The sequence below is a fragment of the Telmatherina bonti genome (assembly GCF_933228915.1).
Source record: "Telmatherina bonti genome assembly, chromosome: 20".
Classification (NCBI taxonomy): domain Eukaryota; kingdom Metazoa; phylum Chordata; class Actinopteri; order Atheriniformes; family Telmatherinidae; genus Telmatherina; species Telmatherina bonti.
Genome location: NC_136618.1, coordinates 8,219,152 through 8,238,402, shown reverse-complemented (window position 1 = coordinate 8,238,402; position 19,251 = coordinate 8,219,152). Strand labels below are relative to the sequence as shown.

Sequence of the window (19,251 nt, the reverse complement as noted above, 5' to 3'; positions counted from 1 at the left end):
TGCTGCTCCAGCCAGAGTTCTGCTGCTGCAAACATGCCTTCAAGTAGAGCTTCACCTGCTGGGGCTCAAACAGCTGCTGCTGCTTACAACATAGAAATGTTTAAAAAAGTAAAGCAATCAGATTCATCCAGAAAGTCACGATTAAAAACTTCTTCAGCTTCATGTTGTTCAGATATCATCAGTAACAGTCAGCCAAGAGGAGCTGAGCAGGCTGGGACAGGTTTAGTAGCCTGCTTCAGCACATCTGGAAGTTACATCAGTTCTAGATAAAAACTGTCTTCTGCTAAAATACAGAAAAATCACATTGATGCCACAGTTTGGAAATGATGTGAAAATGCTGATTATGTGCATCAAACTGTGCAGGATGATTTATGTTTGACCATAAACGTGCAGCAAGTCGGTGGCAATACAACAACAAATGAAGAATGTGTGAGCAACATGTGGAATAAAACATGTTTATTGTCAGTTGTGGATCCCATACATTAACGACAATACACTGCAAAGCTTCCTTGTCCACATAGAATGACACAAAGACTTAATGAGGTCAGATGACAATAAGAATATGTGATAAATCTAGAAACAAACGCAGCAGCAGCCGCATTCAGTGGAATCAGAGGAGCGCCACCTACTGGCCGTCTGCCGGTCCTGCAGAAGCGTTCACAGCTTTTCACTGAAACATCAGAGCAGAACTGAACTCACAGCGGTGTTGTTGAGACTTCTACAGCATCACCATAGCAACTAAATAAAACAATCCATCAACCTACTACAAACAATATATACGGCTTCAACAAAAACTTGAACTTTGGCTGATAGCAAATCTTATGTTCATTTTATTTAACAATTATTCTCAATGTTTAGAAACATTTACATCAATTATCAGACTTTATTTACTCCCCCCCCCCCCCCCCCCACCATCCAGTAAGTGTCCACACAAACTCACCCACTCACAAAAACACATAAACAATAATAATAAAAAAAAACAAAAACCTTGTCTGAGTGCTGAACGAGAGTGTCTGAACATCAAGCCAGCAGGCTTTCAAAAGGAAAGAAATAAAAACAATAAATTAATCAAAAACTGTTGATATGAGATTAAAAAAAGAAAAATAAAGTGACCAGGTTTTAAATATCTTTCCTCTGACCGCTGCATACTCCTGATGTTTTCTGGGGCCAATCCTCACATGACTTCCATCATCCAGTGAACACAGGCAGGAGGATTTTCCTCCTTCCAAACGACGGGCCTGCAATGATGCATTTTTATGAAGACAGGACAACTTGAACTCTTCCCTAACTACACCGAATACAGCCGTCAGAGGGTCAGGCTGGATCATTTTGCCTGATATCGCTGAAAGGGACTGAAAAACTAAGGCTGCAGAGAAGGACGTAATCACTTCAGCTCCGCTTCCGGCTGAAGAAACTTTTTCTTTTGTTTGTTCTCCCTGAAATGGATAAAGAGGGAGCGTCTCTTTCTGACTCCCCAGTTGAGCGGTTGAAGTGAGATTAAACCTCTACAGTATGAGGAATGACAGATTACTGTGCAGGACGTCCTCTCATCATTTCTTCTAATAGTTATATGAGCGAGATCTTACAGACCCCTTTTGGTGACATTATTGTGATGACAGTAAGCTCTGACCAAACATGATAAGAAGGTTTGGATTTCTGTTCACCGTGTGTAAAGTTATCGTATTGGAACATCTGTTGCTTCGCTCCACACCCCTTCCTGCCTCGGCTTCTGGTTTGTACCTCGATAACACACACATATGCTTTCAGGGTAAGTCTTGTTGGTTTCGTCTCCGCTACAGCCGCATCAGAGCCTTTGAGCTGACCCCTCCTGACCTCACATTCCTAGTCTGGCCTTTTCATGTGTCCTGCAATGAAGTACTGCAAATAGGTGTTACTTTTCTCCCCATTGTCTCCGTTTCTGCATGAGGCGCTCTTCATCTTCTTTATGTTGCAACCCATCTTGCAGACATCCTGCAGACACTCTGTTAAGCATTATTTGACATATTATAAGGTCTCATCAAGATTACAAAACAAGCATCCACTAAACTAACTGAGTAATAAGGATTATAATAAAAAGACACTCAATAACATGATAAAGTAGGAAGTTAATAATGCTAAACATTTGATAAAATGGCTAAATAGCAGGATAACATAAAGACATCCAGGACAATCTGGTCCAACAGGATAACATTCAGACAACCTATCATAAGAGTAATGTAACCTATGAACAAGCTTAAACTGGATGCCACCATGTTTGATGCAGAGAGAGGATGGATGTATTCGCTGGATGACACTTTTCCAGACAGATGCAGGTATGGATTCTCCAACATCTTTCTGCCATGCTACTTTAACTTTGTCCCATGTATTTGGACAGCTTTTCATAATTCATCACATCTGTTGAATTGCTCACAGGATTGCTAAAGTCACTGATTTTCACTCTAACTTCTGTCCTCTTCTTCCCTGCTGTCTTCATCATGGGACCTCCTACACATTTCTTAGGTTACCTCTTCATCTCCACTCGGGAAGAATTTTTTCTAGATGTGTGTATTGCTCCTAGGAATGTGGAATACCAGACTGTCACCCAGCTGGTTCCAGTTCAGGTTGGAAATGTTTACTGAGATTTGTTTTGAGACTTTTTTCTTGATTCTTCCTCTGTGACTCCTGCTTCAGGTTTCACATCAGGAAAAGTTTTACTGTCATTTTTCACAATAAAACATTACTTTTCCATTTTTTTATTTTCCAACACTGGTGTTGAATTCAGTTTCTGCAGCTTCTTTTATATCAAATATAAATATGTCGAGAATTCCATCTGTGGAGAGAAGAAGAACAGAAGTAAAGGAATGTTTGTCCTATCAGTATAAAGCAGCATGACATCAGTCCTTCATTCAGAGCAGAACATCTTTTCAGCATCATCCTCCTCTCACAGCTTCACTAAGGAAGGCAGCTACTGAGAGGGATGAAGCTTCACAGGAAACTAAATATGCCAACTTTAACACAACCTTGCAGAATAATGGCCTGGCTCCAAGCCTGCACTGACCTGAGGGTCTTCAGTTTGAAGTGAGGACTGTCCACAAGCTGGGACAGCTGCTTCACATCGGAGGTCTTCAGCTCATTGCCATCCAGGTCCAGTTCTGTCAAACAGGACCGGCTGGACCTCAGAGCCGAGGCCAGAGCATCACAGCTGATTTTTGTCAGCCTGCACTCAGTCAAACTTCACAAAAAATAAACGGACAAAATCATTTTCTAATTGAAACAAATATGTTCAGGTTTTATATTTGAAGCTTGATTTTATAGGCTGGTTTGAGATGTGAATGTATTGATTATTATATCCTAATCAATAAATTTCTCTCATATCCTCCCAGACTGTGCTGTATCACTGGATGACTTCTCCACAAACTATCTCTGGATCTTGTTAATGACTGATAGTACATTGGAGTGGGAGACAGACAGATGGACTGGAGCTTCATCAGCAGGAATGACGGTGTTGCATGAAAATGGATGGATGGATATTTGGATGCATGCAGGGATTTTTAGATCAGTGAAAGCTGCAGAGCTGGTATAATAAGCTGCAGAGCTTATTATACCAGCATAATTCCACCACACTGATACCTTCCATGTTGGTCAAAATACACATCTGCAATATTTGATCTCATACACCTTTTTGTTCATGCGGTTACTTAAACACATTGTGGAAAAGTATTTTCATTTTTTTCTGACTGTGGGATTTGGTCATTTGGTTCCATGCTTATATAACAGAAGACAATGAACTGACCTGAGAATCTCCAATCTGCAGTTTGGATTCTGCAGTCCATCACACAGGATCTTCACTCCTGAATCCTTCAAGCTGTTATGGCTTAGTTCCAGTACTTTCAAACAGGACCGGTTGGACTTGAGAGCCGAGGCCACAACTTCACAGTGACTTTCCGTGAGTTCACAGTAACAGAGTCTATTGACACACATATAACATGTTATTATAAAAACTGACATTGTCAGACTGCACTCCTTCAAACTTTATTAAAAAAAAAAAAAAAAAATAGATGAAATCATTTCTAATTGAAAAAAATGTATTCAGGTTTTATATGTGAAGCTTGATTTTATGGACTGGTGTTATATGTGAATATATTGATTATTTTTTCCTAATTAATACATTTCTCTTGTTTTCTGCTAGACTGTACAGTATCACTGGAGGACTTCTCCACTAACTAAGGCTGCAATGATTTGTCGACAACGTCGACAACAAAAATTCATTGACGCAAAATTTTATTGTCGACGAGTCACGTTACAAACGTCCCTAACGGCTTTGCTAATAAAACGCTACGCCAGGCAACTTAACACCATTTATCAACCATGGCTTATAGGACAGTATAAGAACTCTAAACACCAAGCAAATGACACAAAGCACCACAGGAAGTGCTGGGGGCAGCATTGTCATTTTTGTGCAGCATCTTTGTTCAAACAACAAAGAAAAAACTAACAGTGGCACAACCTATTTCCAAAGTTTGGGGATATTTCACGTTAAACAAAGTGTCAAACAGTTGAAATGTTTAGCCTGCCATGCAGAGTCGGCGTACCACGGCAGCACAACAGGCATGCATGAGCATCCGAAATGAAAGCACCCTGGAGTCACGGTTTCCAGCATTCCGGATGGCAAAGTTAGCATTAGCGAGTAGCGATGTGCTGCTGTTACCTCTGCCAAAGAGGTTGTGTTTTACTGGCATTTAACTGTTTGTGTTCAAGATAACTCAAAAAGTTATTGATGGATTTTCATGAAATTTTCAGGAGTTGTTGGAAATATGAAAAGGAAGAAGTGACTTAATTCTGGTGGTGATCCAGATCACCGTTTGGAATCAGGAATTATTTTAAAGGATTCTGGTCTTTGTTCACCTATAAAACAGGCTTTTTCAAGATGTAAATAATCATTTCAATGCAATTCTACCAAAATTAAGTTGTTAAAATATTTTCTTAATTTTGTTTTCCTTTTGAGGCAAATTCTGTACAGCTTGGATATGACACTATAACTAAGTTTGAATGTTTCAAAATAAATTTGTAGCATGCTGTTAAGCTTAAATTTAATACTCAACTGGTTCAGGAGTCATTCTTTTAACTTACTGAAGGACATTATGTTGTGACTGACTGGGAATCAGGATGGCATTCATATGATGCAAATGAAGAGAGTGGGGTAAAACATGCTGGAACCTGTAAAGAGCTGCGTCAACTGGAAGCACGGATGGTGGGCATGACAGAAATAATCATGACTAATTGAAAAAATTATTTACAGATTAGTCAACTATTAAAATAATCATTAGTTGCAGAAATTAGAGGCAAGGCTCTCAGAACTCTATAATAGTCTGGAAGAAGAAAAGTCATGATCCAGGTTTTGACTCATTGCAAAATAAACAGACTCTGCTTGCACCTCGCTTTCTTCTACAAAGTTTTGGACTCCTTGCTATTTTTCTACAGATAGATTCTCAGTACATTATTAAACCACCATTTTCAATATTTTACGTCCTAAAAAGAGAAAAGTTCTGCTTTAGAACTGCGGCGCTCCACAGCAGAGACTGCTGGATCAGTCCATAAGACCTCTTGCACACTAACAGAGTGAGGCTGTATGAAAGAGTGGCCAAAAAGACACTTATAACATGTATTTTACATGTATGTGTCCTATTTCCATGTTCCGTGTGCAGTTTGTGGGTGTCTCAAGTCTGACCTATTGCCAGATTACACATAACAAGATTATCTCTGAGGCTTCCAGTCGGGCTGCTCATAGGTACACCATGAAGCACACAGGGTTGCATGGGGTGAACAGCGAATATTAAAGGCTTGTTTTACGATACAGAACTGATGATTAACTGATACATGGACGGCTTGCTCTATTTGGTTTGGAAACAAGCGCAAGAAAAGCCTTCAAGAGTTTAGAGAACTCTGTTGCACACTGCACATTCAATATGTTGTAAACATTGCTTTGGTTCACCTGTGAAATATAATAACCTTATCACATACAGATATTGTGTTTTTACACATTTTTAAACATTGGACCACGTTCCTCCCCTAGTTGAACTGTAGGACTTCTGCTGTTAGCTGTTAACTTCAATGTTAGTTAAAACTTGTATATTATAGAAGCTGAACACTGCTTACTTTTCATATGTTCAAATAATGAGCTTAGAAATAGAAAACTGGATTTGAAGATACTTTTTAAAAAAAATAGGAGTCACTAAACTGACCTCAAAGTCTCGAGTCCACAATTTGGACTCTCCAGAAACTTTATTTCTGATTTCTTCAGGTGGAAACGGGTAAGCTCCAGTTTTTTCAGACAGGACAATTCTTTCATAATGGACTTTAGGGCTGCAGTCAAAATTTCCCCTTCATCCTCTGTGAGGCCTCCGAGTCTGTCAAAACACACAAATTCCAGCATATTATTTCATGAAAAATTACATTTTATCTTTACTTTCTACTATTTAATTAGGAAGCAATTTGATTTTTCCAGTTTGACATATAGCTGTTAACATCAGTAAAATCTGACACCAGATCTGACCCCACAAAGTTACAATGAAACCATCCGGATAAGATTGACACGTTCACCATCCACTGTTGTTCATATAGGATAATCTGACTGACCTCAGCTGGGATAGGACCCGGGGAAGCTGGATCCTATCTCATCAGTCTTTGGGTGAGAGGCAGGGTACACCCTGGACAGGTCGCTAGTTCATCAACGGGCCATCAAAAAGACAAACAACCACTCACGCTCAAACTCACTCTTATGGGCAATTTAGAGTAACCAATTAACCTAACATGCATGTCTTTGGACGGTGGGAGGAAGCGGGAGAGAACCCACGCATACACGAGGAGAACATGCAAGCTCCACACAAAAAGGCCACTGTTTGCACCTCCCCTCCAGCAAGGATCGAAACAGTGAACTTCTTGCTGTGAGCCACAGTGCTAACGTCTATATACTGTGTAGCCCTGCTTCACTTTCAAGGTTGTCAAATGCTGCAGGATTAAAACTCGTCTCTAAACCACTGCATCAATAAATATGGGAATCATCACAATTGGATGACACATAGCTGTCAGAGCTCAAGCTGCCACATTCATTTTTGATCACATTTGCTGGAAAGTGGGAAAGTGCTTGGTGGTTGAGGCTTGGAGCCTAATTATGATTAAAATAACAACACACTAAAATAAAAAAAAAAACTTTGCAACAATTCTTTCCAGAAATCTTTTTTATTGCTGGCTTGTAGTGTCACTCCTTTCAAAATGACCTCAAAAGAGGCAACTTGGCCTTTTCATTGGAAGCAACTTGGTAATGAAATTGGTAATAGGCCTGTCACAATCAGCAATAAGTCAATTAATTGCACAAGAGATCTGCACAGGGATCACACAAGACCCCTATAATGAATACAACCATGGGTATAAATGTTCCCTTGCCCGGACGCGGGTCACCGGCGACCCCCTCTGGAGCCAGGCCAGCGGGTGGGGCATGAGAGCGAGCGTCTGGTGGTCAGGCCTTTGCCTGTGGGGCCCGGTCTGGCTCAGCCCGAAATGATTGCATGGGCCCCACCTCCCAGGGCTCACCATCTGCGGGAGAAGCCGTGGGGGTCGGGTGCAGTGTGAGCTGGGCGGCAGCAAGGGGCAGGGACCCTGGTGGTCTGATCCCCCGCAGCAGAAACTGGCTCTAGGGACGTGGAACGTCACCTCTCTGGTGGGGAAGGAGCCTGAGTTTGTGCGCGAGGTTGAGCGGTTCCGGCTAGATATAGTTGGACTCACCTCAACGCATGGCTTGGGCTCTGGAACCAGTACCCTCGAGAGGGGCTGGACCTTCTTCCACTCTGGAGTTGCTCATGGTGAGAACCGCCAAGCTGGTGTGGGCATTCTCATCAGTCCCCAGCTGTGTGCCTGAACATTGGGGTTTACCCCGATGGTTGAAAGGGTAGTTTCCCTCCGCCTTTGGGTGGGGGGACGGATCCTGACTTTGTCTGTGCTTGTGCACCGAACAGCAGTTCAGAGTACCCACCCTTCCTGGAGTCCTTGGAGGGAGTGGAAGACTGGGGTGGTGGTCCCCCTTTTTAAGAAGGGGGACCGGAGGGTGTGTTCCAATTACAGGGGAATCACACTCCTCAGCCTCCCTGGTAAGGTCTATTCAGGGGTCCTGGAGAGGAGGGTCCACTGGATAGTCGAATCTCAGATTGAGGAGGAGCAGTGTGGTTTCCGTCCTGGTCGCGGAGCAGTGGACCAGCTCTATACCCTCTTTGGGGTCCTGGAGGGGGCATGGGAGTTTGCCCAACCAGTCTACATGTACTTTGTGAACCTGGAAAAGGCGTTCGACTGTTTCCCCCGGGGGCTCCTGTGGGGGGTACTTCGGGAGTATGGGGTACCGGACCCCCTTGTACGAGCTGTCCGGTCCCTGTACGACAGTTGTCAGAGCTTGGTCCGCATTGCCGGTAGTAAGTTGGATTCTTTACCCGTGAGGGTTGGACTCCGCCAAGGCTGCTCTTTATCGCCGATTCTGTTCATAACTTATATGGACAGAATTTCTAGGCGCTGCTGAGGTGTTGAGGGGATCCGACTTGGTGGCCTCAGGATTGGGTCCCTGCTTTTTTGCGGATGACGTGGTCCTGTTGGCTTCATCTGGTTGTGATCTCCAGCTCTCGCTTGAGCGATTCGCGGCCGAGTGTGAAAGGGCTGGGATGGGAATCATCACCTCCAAATCTGGGACCATGGTCCTCAGCCGGAATAGGGTGGATTGCCCTCTCCGGGTCAGGAGTCAGGTCCTGCCTCAAGTGGAGGAGTTTAAATATCTCGGGGTCTTGTTCACGAGTGAGGGAAGGATGGAGCGGGAGATTGACAGACGGATCGGTGCGGCGTCTGCAGTAATGCGGACTCTGCGCCAGTCAGTCGTGGTGAAGAAGGAGCTGAGCGGCTGAAATGAGTTTCCTCCGCAGGGTGGCCGGGCTCTCCCTTAGAGATAGGGTGAGGAGCTCGGTCATCCAGGAGGGCCTCAGAGCAGAGCGGCTGTTCCTCCGCATCGAGATGAGCCAGTTGAGGTAGCTCAGGCATCTGGTCAGGATGCCTCCTGGATGCCTCCAGGAGACATCCTGGAGGATGTCCTGTTCCAGACATCCTGGAACAGGAGGTGTTCCAGGCACGTTCCTCTGGCAGGAGACCCCGGGGAAGACCCAGGACGTGCTGGAGGGATTATATCTCTTGGCTGGCCTGGGAACGCCTTGGGATCCCCCCTGCGGAGTTGGCAAATGTGACTGGGGAGAGGGAAGTCTGGGCTTCCCAGCTTAGGCTGCAGCCCCGCGATCTGACCCCGGATAAGCGGCAGAAGAAGAAGACATTTCATCGCACAATAAGAAAAAACGTGTGCAATAAGTTTGCTGGACGCAATAATTTTCATTTGTCTGTCTTTTCTCGAGTGCCACATTTGTTTTCGGACAATATTAACTAAACAAGGCAATACAACAAGCTTTCATCTGCACATCAACTGCAGTTTTCCCAGCTGGGAAAATAAGACAGACTTAACAAACAGGCTAGCTCCATCTTTCCAACCCTCCATGATCACTGTGGTGTTTAACCGACAGATTAAATACAAACAGGACAGTGAGCGTAGTGTGTACTCAGACAGCGTGGTTGGTAAAGCGATGCTGCCCTTTAATAACGTTAAAAAGGCAAAATTTTGAAAAATGTTGCAAACATTTCATAGCCAGAATGAATTGTCTGGATGAACATACATGAACATCAAACGGTAATTCCACAATCTTATAATGACATTAAAAAAAATCCATACTGAAGGCGTTTAAAGACATTCAATTTCACCATTCCACATCTGGTCAAGTCCAAACATGTCCCATGTCCCCTTTACCATATTCTATGTAACAGTGCTATGTAGTTGTCGCGGAATTTATCTGATGAAAAATAAATTTAGAAATCAACTGTATTCTTTTCAATTTATTGGCAATGTACAGTTGTTGTGAGGGAGAGGTCTCGAGAGCTCTGTCTGCAGCTCAGGGTGTTACAGCATTCTTTAGGCATACACAAACAACCTTTGCCTGGCAACACTAGTCAATACAACTGCCAGCTGAAGATATTAACAGTCGAAGCTGAAACAGGCCTTCAACAGAACATTCAGTTTTATGCATGAACCTACTAAAGCAAGCTTTCCGAACTACACTAAACTATGCAGAATATATATTGTACTCCATAAAAGAACTTTAATAAAGGAGTAAACAGAGTCACAGAGTAAACTACGCCATGTGTATAACTTCCACCACAATAGTGTTTAGAGACCATAAGTTTCAGATAACCACATTACCAAAACCGCAGGAGAAAACTTGATCTGTTTTAGCAGACTGGGGACTGGATGAGCATAAATTAGTCTGCACATCGAGCTAAATGTTCTTTAGAAATTAAAGTATGTTGATCTCTGGGAGGGTGTACTTGCATTATTATGTCATTGTTAGTTTAGTTGAAAATTATCTCAAAATGACAACAATAATCACTTAGCGCAATATTATTATATATATCGCAATAATTTCTGAGACAGTTAATTGCATGGCAAAATTTGTTACCGTGACAGGCCAAATTGGTAATGGCTATTTCTAATATTTTCATGTCTTCAAATGTTTTAAACCCAAACATATGTGACTGAAGATGTGTTTAAAAGATCCTAAACATATTGAGCAACTAAATTAGTTATTTGATGTTTTGGCTTATTGTAAAAGTATATCAGAAATATAAGATGGAAGTCACTTTGGAAAAAAGTATTTGCTAAATCAGGGGTGGGCAACTCCGGTCCTCAAGGGCTGCAGTCATGCAAGTGTTGAGGGTGTCTCTGCTGCAACACACCTGACTCGCATCAGACCTAATTAGCAGACTGGTGCAGAGTTTGACTTTAAACTCTGCACCAGTTGGCTAATTAGCCATTGATGTGAGTCAGGTGTGTAGCAGCAGGGAAATTCCTCATACTTGCAGGACTGCGGCCCTCGAGGACCGGAGTTGCCCACCCCTGTGCTAAATGAATGTAGAATAGAATAGAATAGAATAGAATAGAATAGAATAGAAAATAACAGTTAACTAACTTTAGGGTCTCCAGTCGACAGTTTGGGCTCTCCAGTCCAGAACACAGAATTTGCAGTCCTGAACCCTCCATCTCACCCAACAGGGACAGTTCTACCAAATGTGAAGGTTCTGACTTCAGAGCTGAGGCTACAACTCTGCAATGGCTCTCTGGTATTGTTTTACAATTGCTCCTGTCAAAACAGAAGAAAAAACAGATTGTAATTTCATGCACTTGTTGACATTTTATTTCTCGTATCTGATTCCACATCTGATCTTGTTACATTATAAAAAAAAACATGCTGTAGCACCTGTCATGCTAATCCAGCATGTACTAGTGCTCATAAAACTATGCAGTTCCACAGGCTAGTCAAACAGAAGATTTATAGATCACTCAAGGAGATGACACTGAGGTCTGGTTTTGAATGCTGGTGTATTATGTACACAGTGGAAATATATAAATACAGTATATATAAATTTACACATATATACATATACACAATTGAGCACACATAAAAGAAATCACATAGCATCAGAGTAACAGATGGTTCCAGTAACTCACAGTTCATGTAGAGGCAAGGATGTTACTAGAGGGTATTGTGTGTCTGGGTATGTATGTGTCTGTGTGTGTGTGTGTGTGTGTGTGTGTGTGTGTGTGTGTGCCTACAGCTGAGTGATTGACTAATTGATATCACCTGAGTCTGTCTGTGATTTTGGTTTTGCTTGGCACAGAGAGGGTGAGGGTGGAAGCTGATATTTTCTGTTGACCGCATATTTGATAATTTATATAAGTTCAGTTTGCAAATACCAAGAAAAATTGTATCAAGCAGTAATCTTTAACTGAGAGGATAACTAAAACCTGAACTGCAAGAGATTCCTGATCTTCTTTGTTTGGATTTGCGCGTCAAGACAGACTCCTGCAATCACCCCTCAGTGACTAATTTTGGCAGTCACATTATAGTTCATGAATAACCCATGTCTGGGTACAATGTCAGAATTCAGCGAGGGGAAAAAAACAGGTAAGGGGATAACATAATAATGGATGTGTGTATCAAGTGGACAGGGCAATGGGATACGAGACGGGAAAAAATTATGCTCAGTGGAACCCGGGGAAGAAAAAAGCGAGCAACAGTGAGCCCCTACCAGCCTGGCAGGAAGGATTTTATGCTCCTAAGTTCAGTTCTTCAGGTCTCGCCAAAAAGCGCTGGACCTGCTCGGCGTGCTCACCATCTAAGTTGCAGAAATAACGATCACGAACCCTGTCACTGATTTCGGCGCAGTAGCGGGCTCCTGTAGCTCGTCTCAGTGCAGCCTCTCCACCGCTTCTTCGCAAACGAACTACTGGCACTTCATATACACGCACAATTGTCTGCGCTAACCCATGTGACTGTGCCATGGTGATAGAAAAACAGCTGGGCCAGCAGTGATTGGCCAGCACCATGACAAGTTATTTTTCCATTCGTGTTACAATGTGTAAAACAAAAACACGCTTATTGTGCACCATTGTGGATAATAGCTCTGAGTAACACATCTCACCCACACATCTATATAGGGTGCCATTTCCATCCTGGTCCCAACTCAGGCCAGAATGCATCTTACCGAGTGAAAGATTAGTGGTAGTGATGTCATTTTCAGATTGCTAGCAGTTTCCAGTGCAGTGTTATGAGGAAGTTGGAGCCTGCTCAGCCGCTACTCACTAAGAGGCAGAGCACACCGTGGACAGCAAATTCATCACCAACACGAAGGGAAAAACACCGCTTACTGTATGTAACATTGACTCAAATGGAAAATTGAGAGTAATCAATGAACTAGACAAGCTTGTTTTTAGACTGTGAGAGGAAAGCAGAGTGCCCAGACAGAACCCATGGATAGTACATGCAAACTCCACATGGAGAGGACCCAGCCAAGGTTGTCCTAACAACCACACCAGCGTTTCTCTGACAGGGTGAGGAAGTAAAACAATGCCAGTCTTGCTTGTCATGTGTCAGGCTGATGGCTGATTATGTCAAACAAATGATAACGGTTACTGGTCCCAAATTACATGTATTCCAGTTCTAAAAGTAGTTTTGGTTTTTTCATTTGCCACTAACAATCTAACTCTGGGAATTTACTCTGGGAGTTCCACGTTTTTCTGAACATTCACTGGAATTTTGTTTGCTTTGGAAAAACCAATTACAATTACAGGTTGTCTTGAGGATATGAGACAAATCCTTCTGCACCAACAAAGATCCAAACCAAGAATCACATTTGTACCCACCGAAACCGTCTGCAGTTGCTTACAGCTGGGAACAACCTGGCTGTTTTGTACCCAATGAAGTCATTTAGCAAATCCAACTCATCCAGAACCTCCTCAGACATCTGCAGCATGTAGACCAAAGCTGAACATTCAATCACAGACAGTTTAGCAATTGATCTGTCCTTTGAATTCAGGAACTTTTGAATCTCCTGAAGTGCTGAGGAGTCGTTCATCTCCATCAGACAGTGGAAGCTGTTCATAACTCTGTCAGGATGATTCCAACCATTAACATCCTTCAGGTTTTCAGTGATATTCTGGATGGTTTCTGGACTGGTCTCTGACTGACCCAGCAGGCCTGATAGGAGTCTCCGGTTGGACTCCATGGAGAGGCCGTGAAGGAAGCGAACAAACAGATCCAAGTGACCACTTTTACTGTCCAGGGATTTCTCCAAGACCTTCTCCAGAAAAACATCCAGAGATGAAATATCCTCATCTTCGTGCATCACATCTCCCAGGAAGTCGTTCATCACATCAGTGTTTCTGCTGGTGTGACAGTGGGTCATGTAGACTGCAGCCAGAAACTCCTGAACACTCAGATGGACAAAGCAGTAAACTGTGTTCTCGTACATGTCTCTCTCCACTATGAAGACCTCTGTGAAAAGTCCAGAATACAACGAGGCATCTCTGATATCGATGCCACTCTCTCTCAGATCTGATTCATAGAAGATCAGGTTTCCTTTCTGCAGCTGCTCAAAAGCCAGTTTTCCCAGAGACTCAATCACCGTCTTGATGTCTGGATGTTTTGCAGCTCCTCCACCATATTTGACCTCCCTCACTTTGGTCTGAAACACCAGGAAGTGGGTGTACATCTCAGTCAGGGTCCTGGGCAGCTCTCCTCTGATTTCCATCTCATCCAGCAGGACTTTAGCAGCAGACGACGTGGAATTGATCAAACCTGCAGATTCCTGCCGTCTTAATTACCTCAAAGAAGTGATAAATAAGTTCCACTAAGCTGAACGTTCTCTCTTTCAGCACGTTCAGCTCTCTGAAAGTAAATGGAAATGTGAGCTGGATGTCCTGGTTGGCTTTGTCTTCAGCCCAGTCCAGAGTGAACTTCCGTGTTAAGACGGTTTTCCCGATGCCAGCCACTCCCATTGTCATCATTGTTCTGATTGGTTCATCTCCAACAGGTGGGATTTTAAAGATGTCCTCCTGTCTGATGGTTGTTTCTGGTCTGTGAGGTTTCCTGGATGCTGCTTCAATCTGTCTGACCTCATGCTCATCACTGACCTCTGCAGTTCCTCCCTCTGTGATGTAGATCTCTGTGTAGATCTCATTCAGGAGGATTTGCTTTTTTCTTCTTGTGATCCCCTCAGACACATTCTGGAACTTCTTCTTCAGCTTCGACTTGAAGTCACGCTGACACTCCCTCAAGATCCCTAAATGGAACAACAACACACACAGATGAATACCTGCAAACCTGCAGAGCAGGGCTACTGATTCCGGTCCATTGAGGGCTGCAGTTCTGCAGGTTTTCAATGTGTCCCTGCTCCAACACACCTGACCCAAATTAATGTTCAGAATCTTATAGACAGTTGGTCAGGTGTGTTGGAGCAATGAAACGTTGAAAACCTGCAGGACTGCAGCCCTCGTAGGACCGAATTAAGTCGCTCTGCTGTAGAGCAAAGTGCAGCTACCATAAAGCAATCTGTTGGGTACCATGGTAACCACCATGCAATCAGTTCTCCATTCATAAAATCATGTTTTATACTTCCTGCTTCATTTTTACTTTCAGTCACGTCCAGTTACAGTCAAGATAAAGTAAACGTGAAAGAATCCCAGTGAAACTTCTCCTGGCTTACCTGAAGGTTCTGAGATGTCTTGTGGGAAACTTTCCACCAGATCATTCCTGTTTATTTTCACCAAAAGCATTTTTGTGACTCTAACTGTGTTTATACAGTAGATCGGCACCATCTGATCCACTGTGTCCATCCTGTCTGCATTCTCCAGTCGACTCCATGGGACTGACGGGAAGCCTTCAAGAACCCCCTTCTGGGACATAAACCACTTGAATTTCTTAAAAGTCTTCGCTTCCCAAGTTCTCCAGAGTGTCAAGGAGAACTTCTGTAGGTGACGCCATCGTTTTCTCCTTAACTCATCTCTGCAAAACAAAGTGCACAATTTGTTTTTTGTTTCATCACCGTTCAATATTTCAGTGCGAGTGAACTGCATCAAAGAGGATGACACGAGATTCTGGCCTGCCAACTTTAGTGAACATAGACTGCACAGGTTTCAGAGAAACCTTCAAACTCTACTTCACTTTGTTCTGTTTATGACTAACTTTGCAGCAAAAAATAAAAATACAGAGATAGAGTATTCTTGACCTCTATGAATGTGGGTAATGAAGTTTGTACGTTGATGTAAGAATCTCAGCACATTAATCTGTCTCAAATTCTTTTTACTAATAAGTCATCACATTAATGACTTCATTCTGTTAAACATTTTAACTTAAAACCTGTATGACTGACACCATGAATTAACAATATTCATCAACACTTATATCATTCTTCTTCAAATAAGTCACAACACAAGAAGAGTAAAACAGCAGATCTGCAACTTAACTTGTTTTTCTTTTACTACACTGTGCAATAGGAGATAAATTAATGTCTTATGGTTAAATAAAAATCCCATGATGCTTTAAAATCAGCAATCAGCAAATGTTTTTTTCAAGAGTCACATTCAGTGGATAAAGATACCACCTTATGGAAAGCTCAATGGGGATATAGTTTGTGGTTTTCTCATGGCTCAGAAGATCAGCAGGGGTCACAATACTAAAAAAAACAACTTTAATGATAAAATACTTCATTCAGAAAGTGACCCTAATGGCCATTACTTGATCTTGATCCTTAATTTTAAAAACAACTTTATCCTTTTAACCAACATTTAAGGGTACAACACAAAACCAGAAAATGATCTTTTATTTGATGCTTTGGAATCTAGTTTTTTTTTTTTTTTTTTACACTCGCTCTCAAAATATCCCAAAGCTATCATTTTAATCGGTGGAGATTTAAACATTACAATTTATGGGTTTTTTTGGACAGATGGCCCCCCAAACACCCACAATTCTTCTGCCTCTAGTCTCTCTACATTTATGCAAAAATTTCTTTTAGTTGATATTTGGAGAAAGAAAATATATATATGTATATATATATGTATATATGTATATATATATGTATATATGTATATATATATGTATATATGTATATATATATGTATATATGTATATACATATATATGTGTATATATATATATGTATATATGTATATATATATGTATATATGTATATACATATATATATGTATATATGTATATACATATATATGTGTATATATGTATATACACGTGTGTGTGTGTGTGTGTGTGTGTGTGTGTACACACACACAGTCCTCTTTTCCTACGCAAGAGGAAAACGTTTTGAGAAGAAACATTGTTTAAAAGTGATACTTTGGACTTTTGGACTTGAAGTCGTCGCGGACTAATTTCCCCTCAACGACCGAAACACTGACCTTGTAAAGCAAAGTTAAAATAAAAAAAAAAGTTTCCTAGTTCTCTTATCTCTTGCACCCAATAAAAACGTAATGAAGACCAGAAACATTTACAGATATAACATGTAGTCTCAAATGTACAAGAATGACCAGTTAAGATCGGTGAGTTGTATCTAATTCTCAGTATAAAACTGTCTCTGCTTCCTGTCCAACCAAATCTTTACGATACAAACATGAAACATCTGCGAGACTCACAGCAGAGACGCTAACTTAGGACACACCGAGTCCTGGTTTTCATCACAGTTCCAGAAGTCTGCTCAGAGTGCAGAAAGACAGAGGATGTCTTCTTGTTTCTTCAGGAAACACCGACTGGACCTGTTAACATGACATGGTTCCACCTCGATGTTAAAGCAGGAAGTCGGCTTGTTCAGCAGCATGCGGTACACTGGACCATCCTGTCGTCTTCTGTCTGAAACATCACCTGAAACTCGAGTTGCTGCCTTTTAGAAATTAAAATAAAGGACGCCCACCACAGCTCCAGGTGAGTGGGGCGCTCGCTGCAGCGTTTTGTCCGAGTGTTTTAAGTAAAGGAGTAATCGCAACATTGAATATTACAAAAAATAACACCTGTGTCACTTCACCTGCATGTGGTAGGAGGGGGCGAGTGGGATGACCAATTCATATAATTTATACCGTGGTCACTGTTAGCTGGGCAAGTTAAGTTGCTGTCTTATCGTTCCGTTACGGGCGTCACCATAGCAACACGTTAATCAGCTGGTTCAGATCAGCGGACTTTTGACAGGTGAATGACAGAAACTAGCTGTTGCTTGAAGCCAACTATCGAGGCCAGCATTAAATAGTTCCAATATTTTAGCATATTTAGCGAGTTTTGTGTAAAAACAACAACAACAAACAAAACAAAAAAAGAAAATTTGTTATAAAATGTTTCCCGTGTGGGACCATGGAGGACCGCTGCGCGTCGTGCCGTGAAATGCGGCTCTTCGTTGTTTAATCCTTACTTTTTTTTTTTTTTTTTACTGTATTTGTTTGCTTCCTGCCTCATGACTTGAAGGGAAGTCATGTCATCATAACAGTTTAACAAAAAAATAAATAAAATAAAATTAATGAATGATCATTGAACGGACTGAACAGTCGCTGACACTTTGTAAAATTTGCCTTCTTAACATCTTCACTGACGATGCAGTCAAAGATGCGCTTCATCTCGTCTGTTTGGCAAGTGCTTTTACTTTTGAAGACGTAGAGTAGCCTATCAGGTACAATAGATGTTTTTAAAAGTCTTATGAGGAGCGTGGATGAGAAGTGTCTCCAGGCAACCATGATGTCCAACACGCAGGCGCAGAGGGTAGGAGGCTGGGACCTGCGCAGATTCTGCCTGAAATATATTTTTTCTGGCTGTTGTATTTTTGTGTTTTATTTTGTTAATTATTTTTAGATTTACTTTTGATGTGCGTGACCTACATGTATACAAAAAATTGGACTATAATATATTATATCATATTATATTATATTATATTATATTATATTATATTATAATCTTATATACTGGTGAAGAAAAACTGTCCTTGCTCCTCAGATACGGGCCTTTCTTAAGTGCTATTTTCACATATTTTTGTGTTTTACGTGTGTGTGTTTTTCAAAAATAATTTCAACACAAAGTGTAAAATTACTAATACAATTGCTTCTACCTGTACTTGAACAGTTTAAATTTAATCTGAAGTCTAACCTGCTGACACAATCTGTATATATCCTGTAATAGTGTAACAGCAGAAAGTTTTAACATCCACTGAGGTTTGTTTTGTTTTGTTTTTTTTGTTTTTTTTAATCTCAAGATGATAAGTCAATAACCATGTTTGAAACAGACATACGGCCTCATTTATGTCCAATCATTCAAAAACACCTGTCAGAGACAGATTAGAACTTCTCATGGCTGCTGTGGTTGTATCCAAGGCCATTTAATAAGATATTCATTGGAGCATTGTTGTGGTTTTTGTTCCAAACTTTGAATTCCAGGTGACTTATGAGTCTTCATAGAGCTGTTCTGATTGGTGGGACGAGGCCACATGAAGAGAAATGAAACTGAAAGTATTTTTCTGTTCGGAATCCATTTTGAGTGAACAGCAAGAGCAAACCTGAGTTCTGAATCAGGGTGAGTTTAGTTTGTTTTTCTGTCGGAGTTTCTGAGCAGGTTTTCTCTCTGTGGACTGAAGGAGGAGAGGAGTGAAAGCTCGACTCTCCATCGGTTCAAACAGCTTTTATGTAACTGCGTAGTTCGTGTGATTTACTTCCTGTTGTTCCCTCGCCTTCTAGAAACGCATTTTCGGACAGATTGAACTCTGAAATATTTAATCTCCGTCTTTCTTCACCTCACATGAACAATAAATTAATGTTGGAAGATTC

The 19,251-nt window shown here is 41.6% G+C and overlaps 1 protein-coding gene across 1 annotated transcript in view; it reads left to right on the top strand.

Moving 5' to 3' along the window:
* Positions 1–18,969: 18,969 nt before the first annotated feature.
* Positions 18,970–19,251, top strand: part of LOC306771143 (protein NLRC3-like) — a 35,576-nt gene continuing 35,294 nt past the window's right edge. Inside the window, exon 1 of the mRNA XM_079260223.1 lies at positions 18,970–19,000. The gene's annotated coding sequence lies outside the window, so the exon portion shown is untranslated. The remainder of the gene's footprint in view (positions 19,001–19,251) is intronic.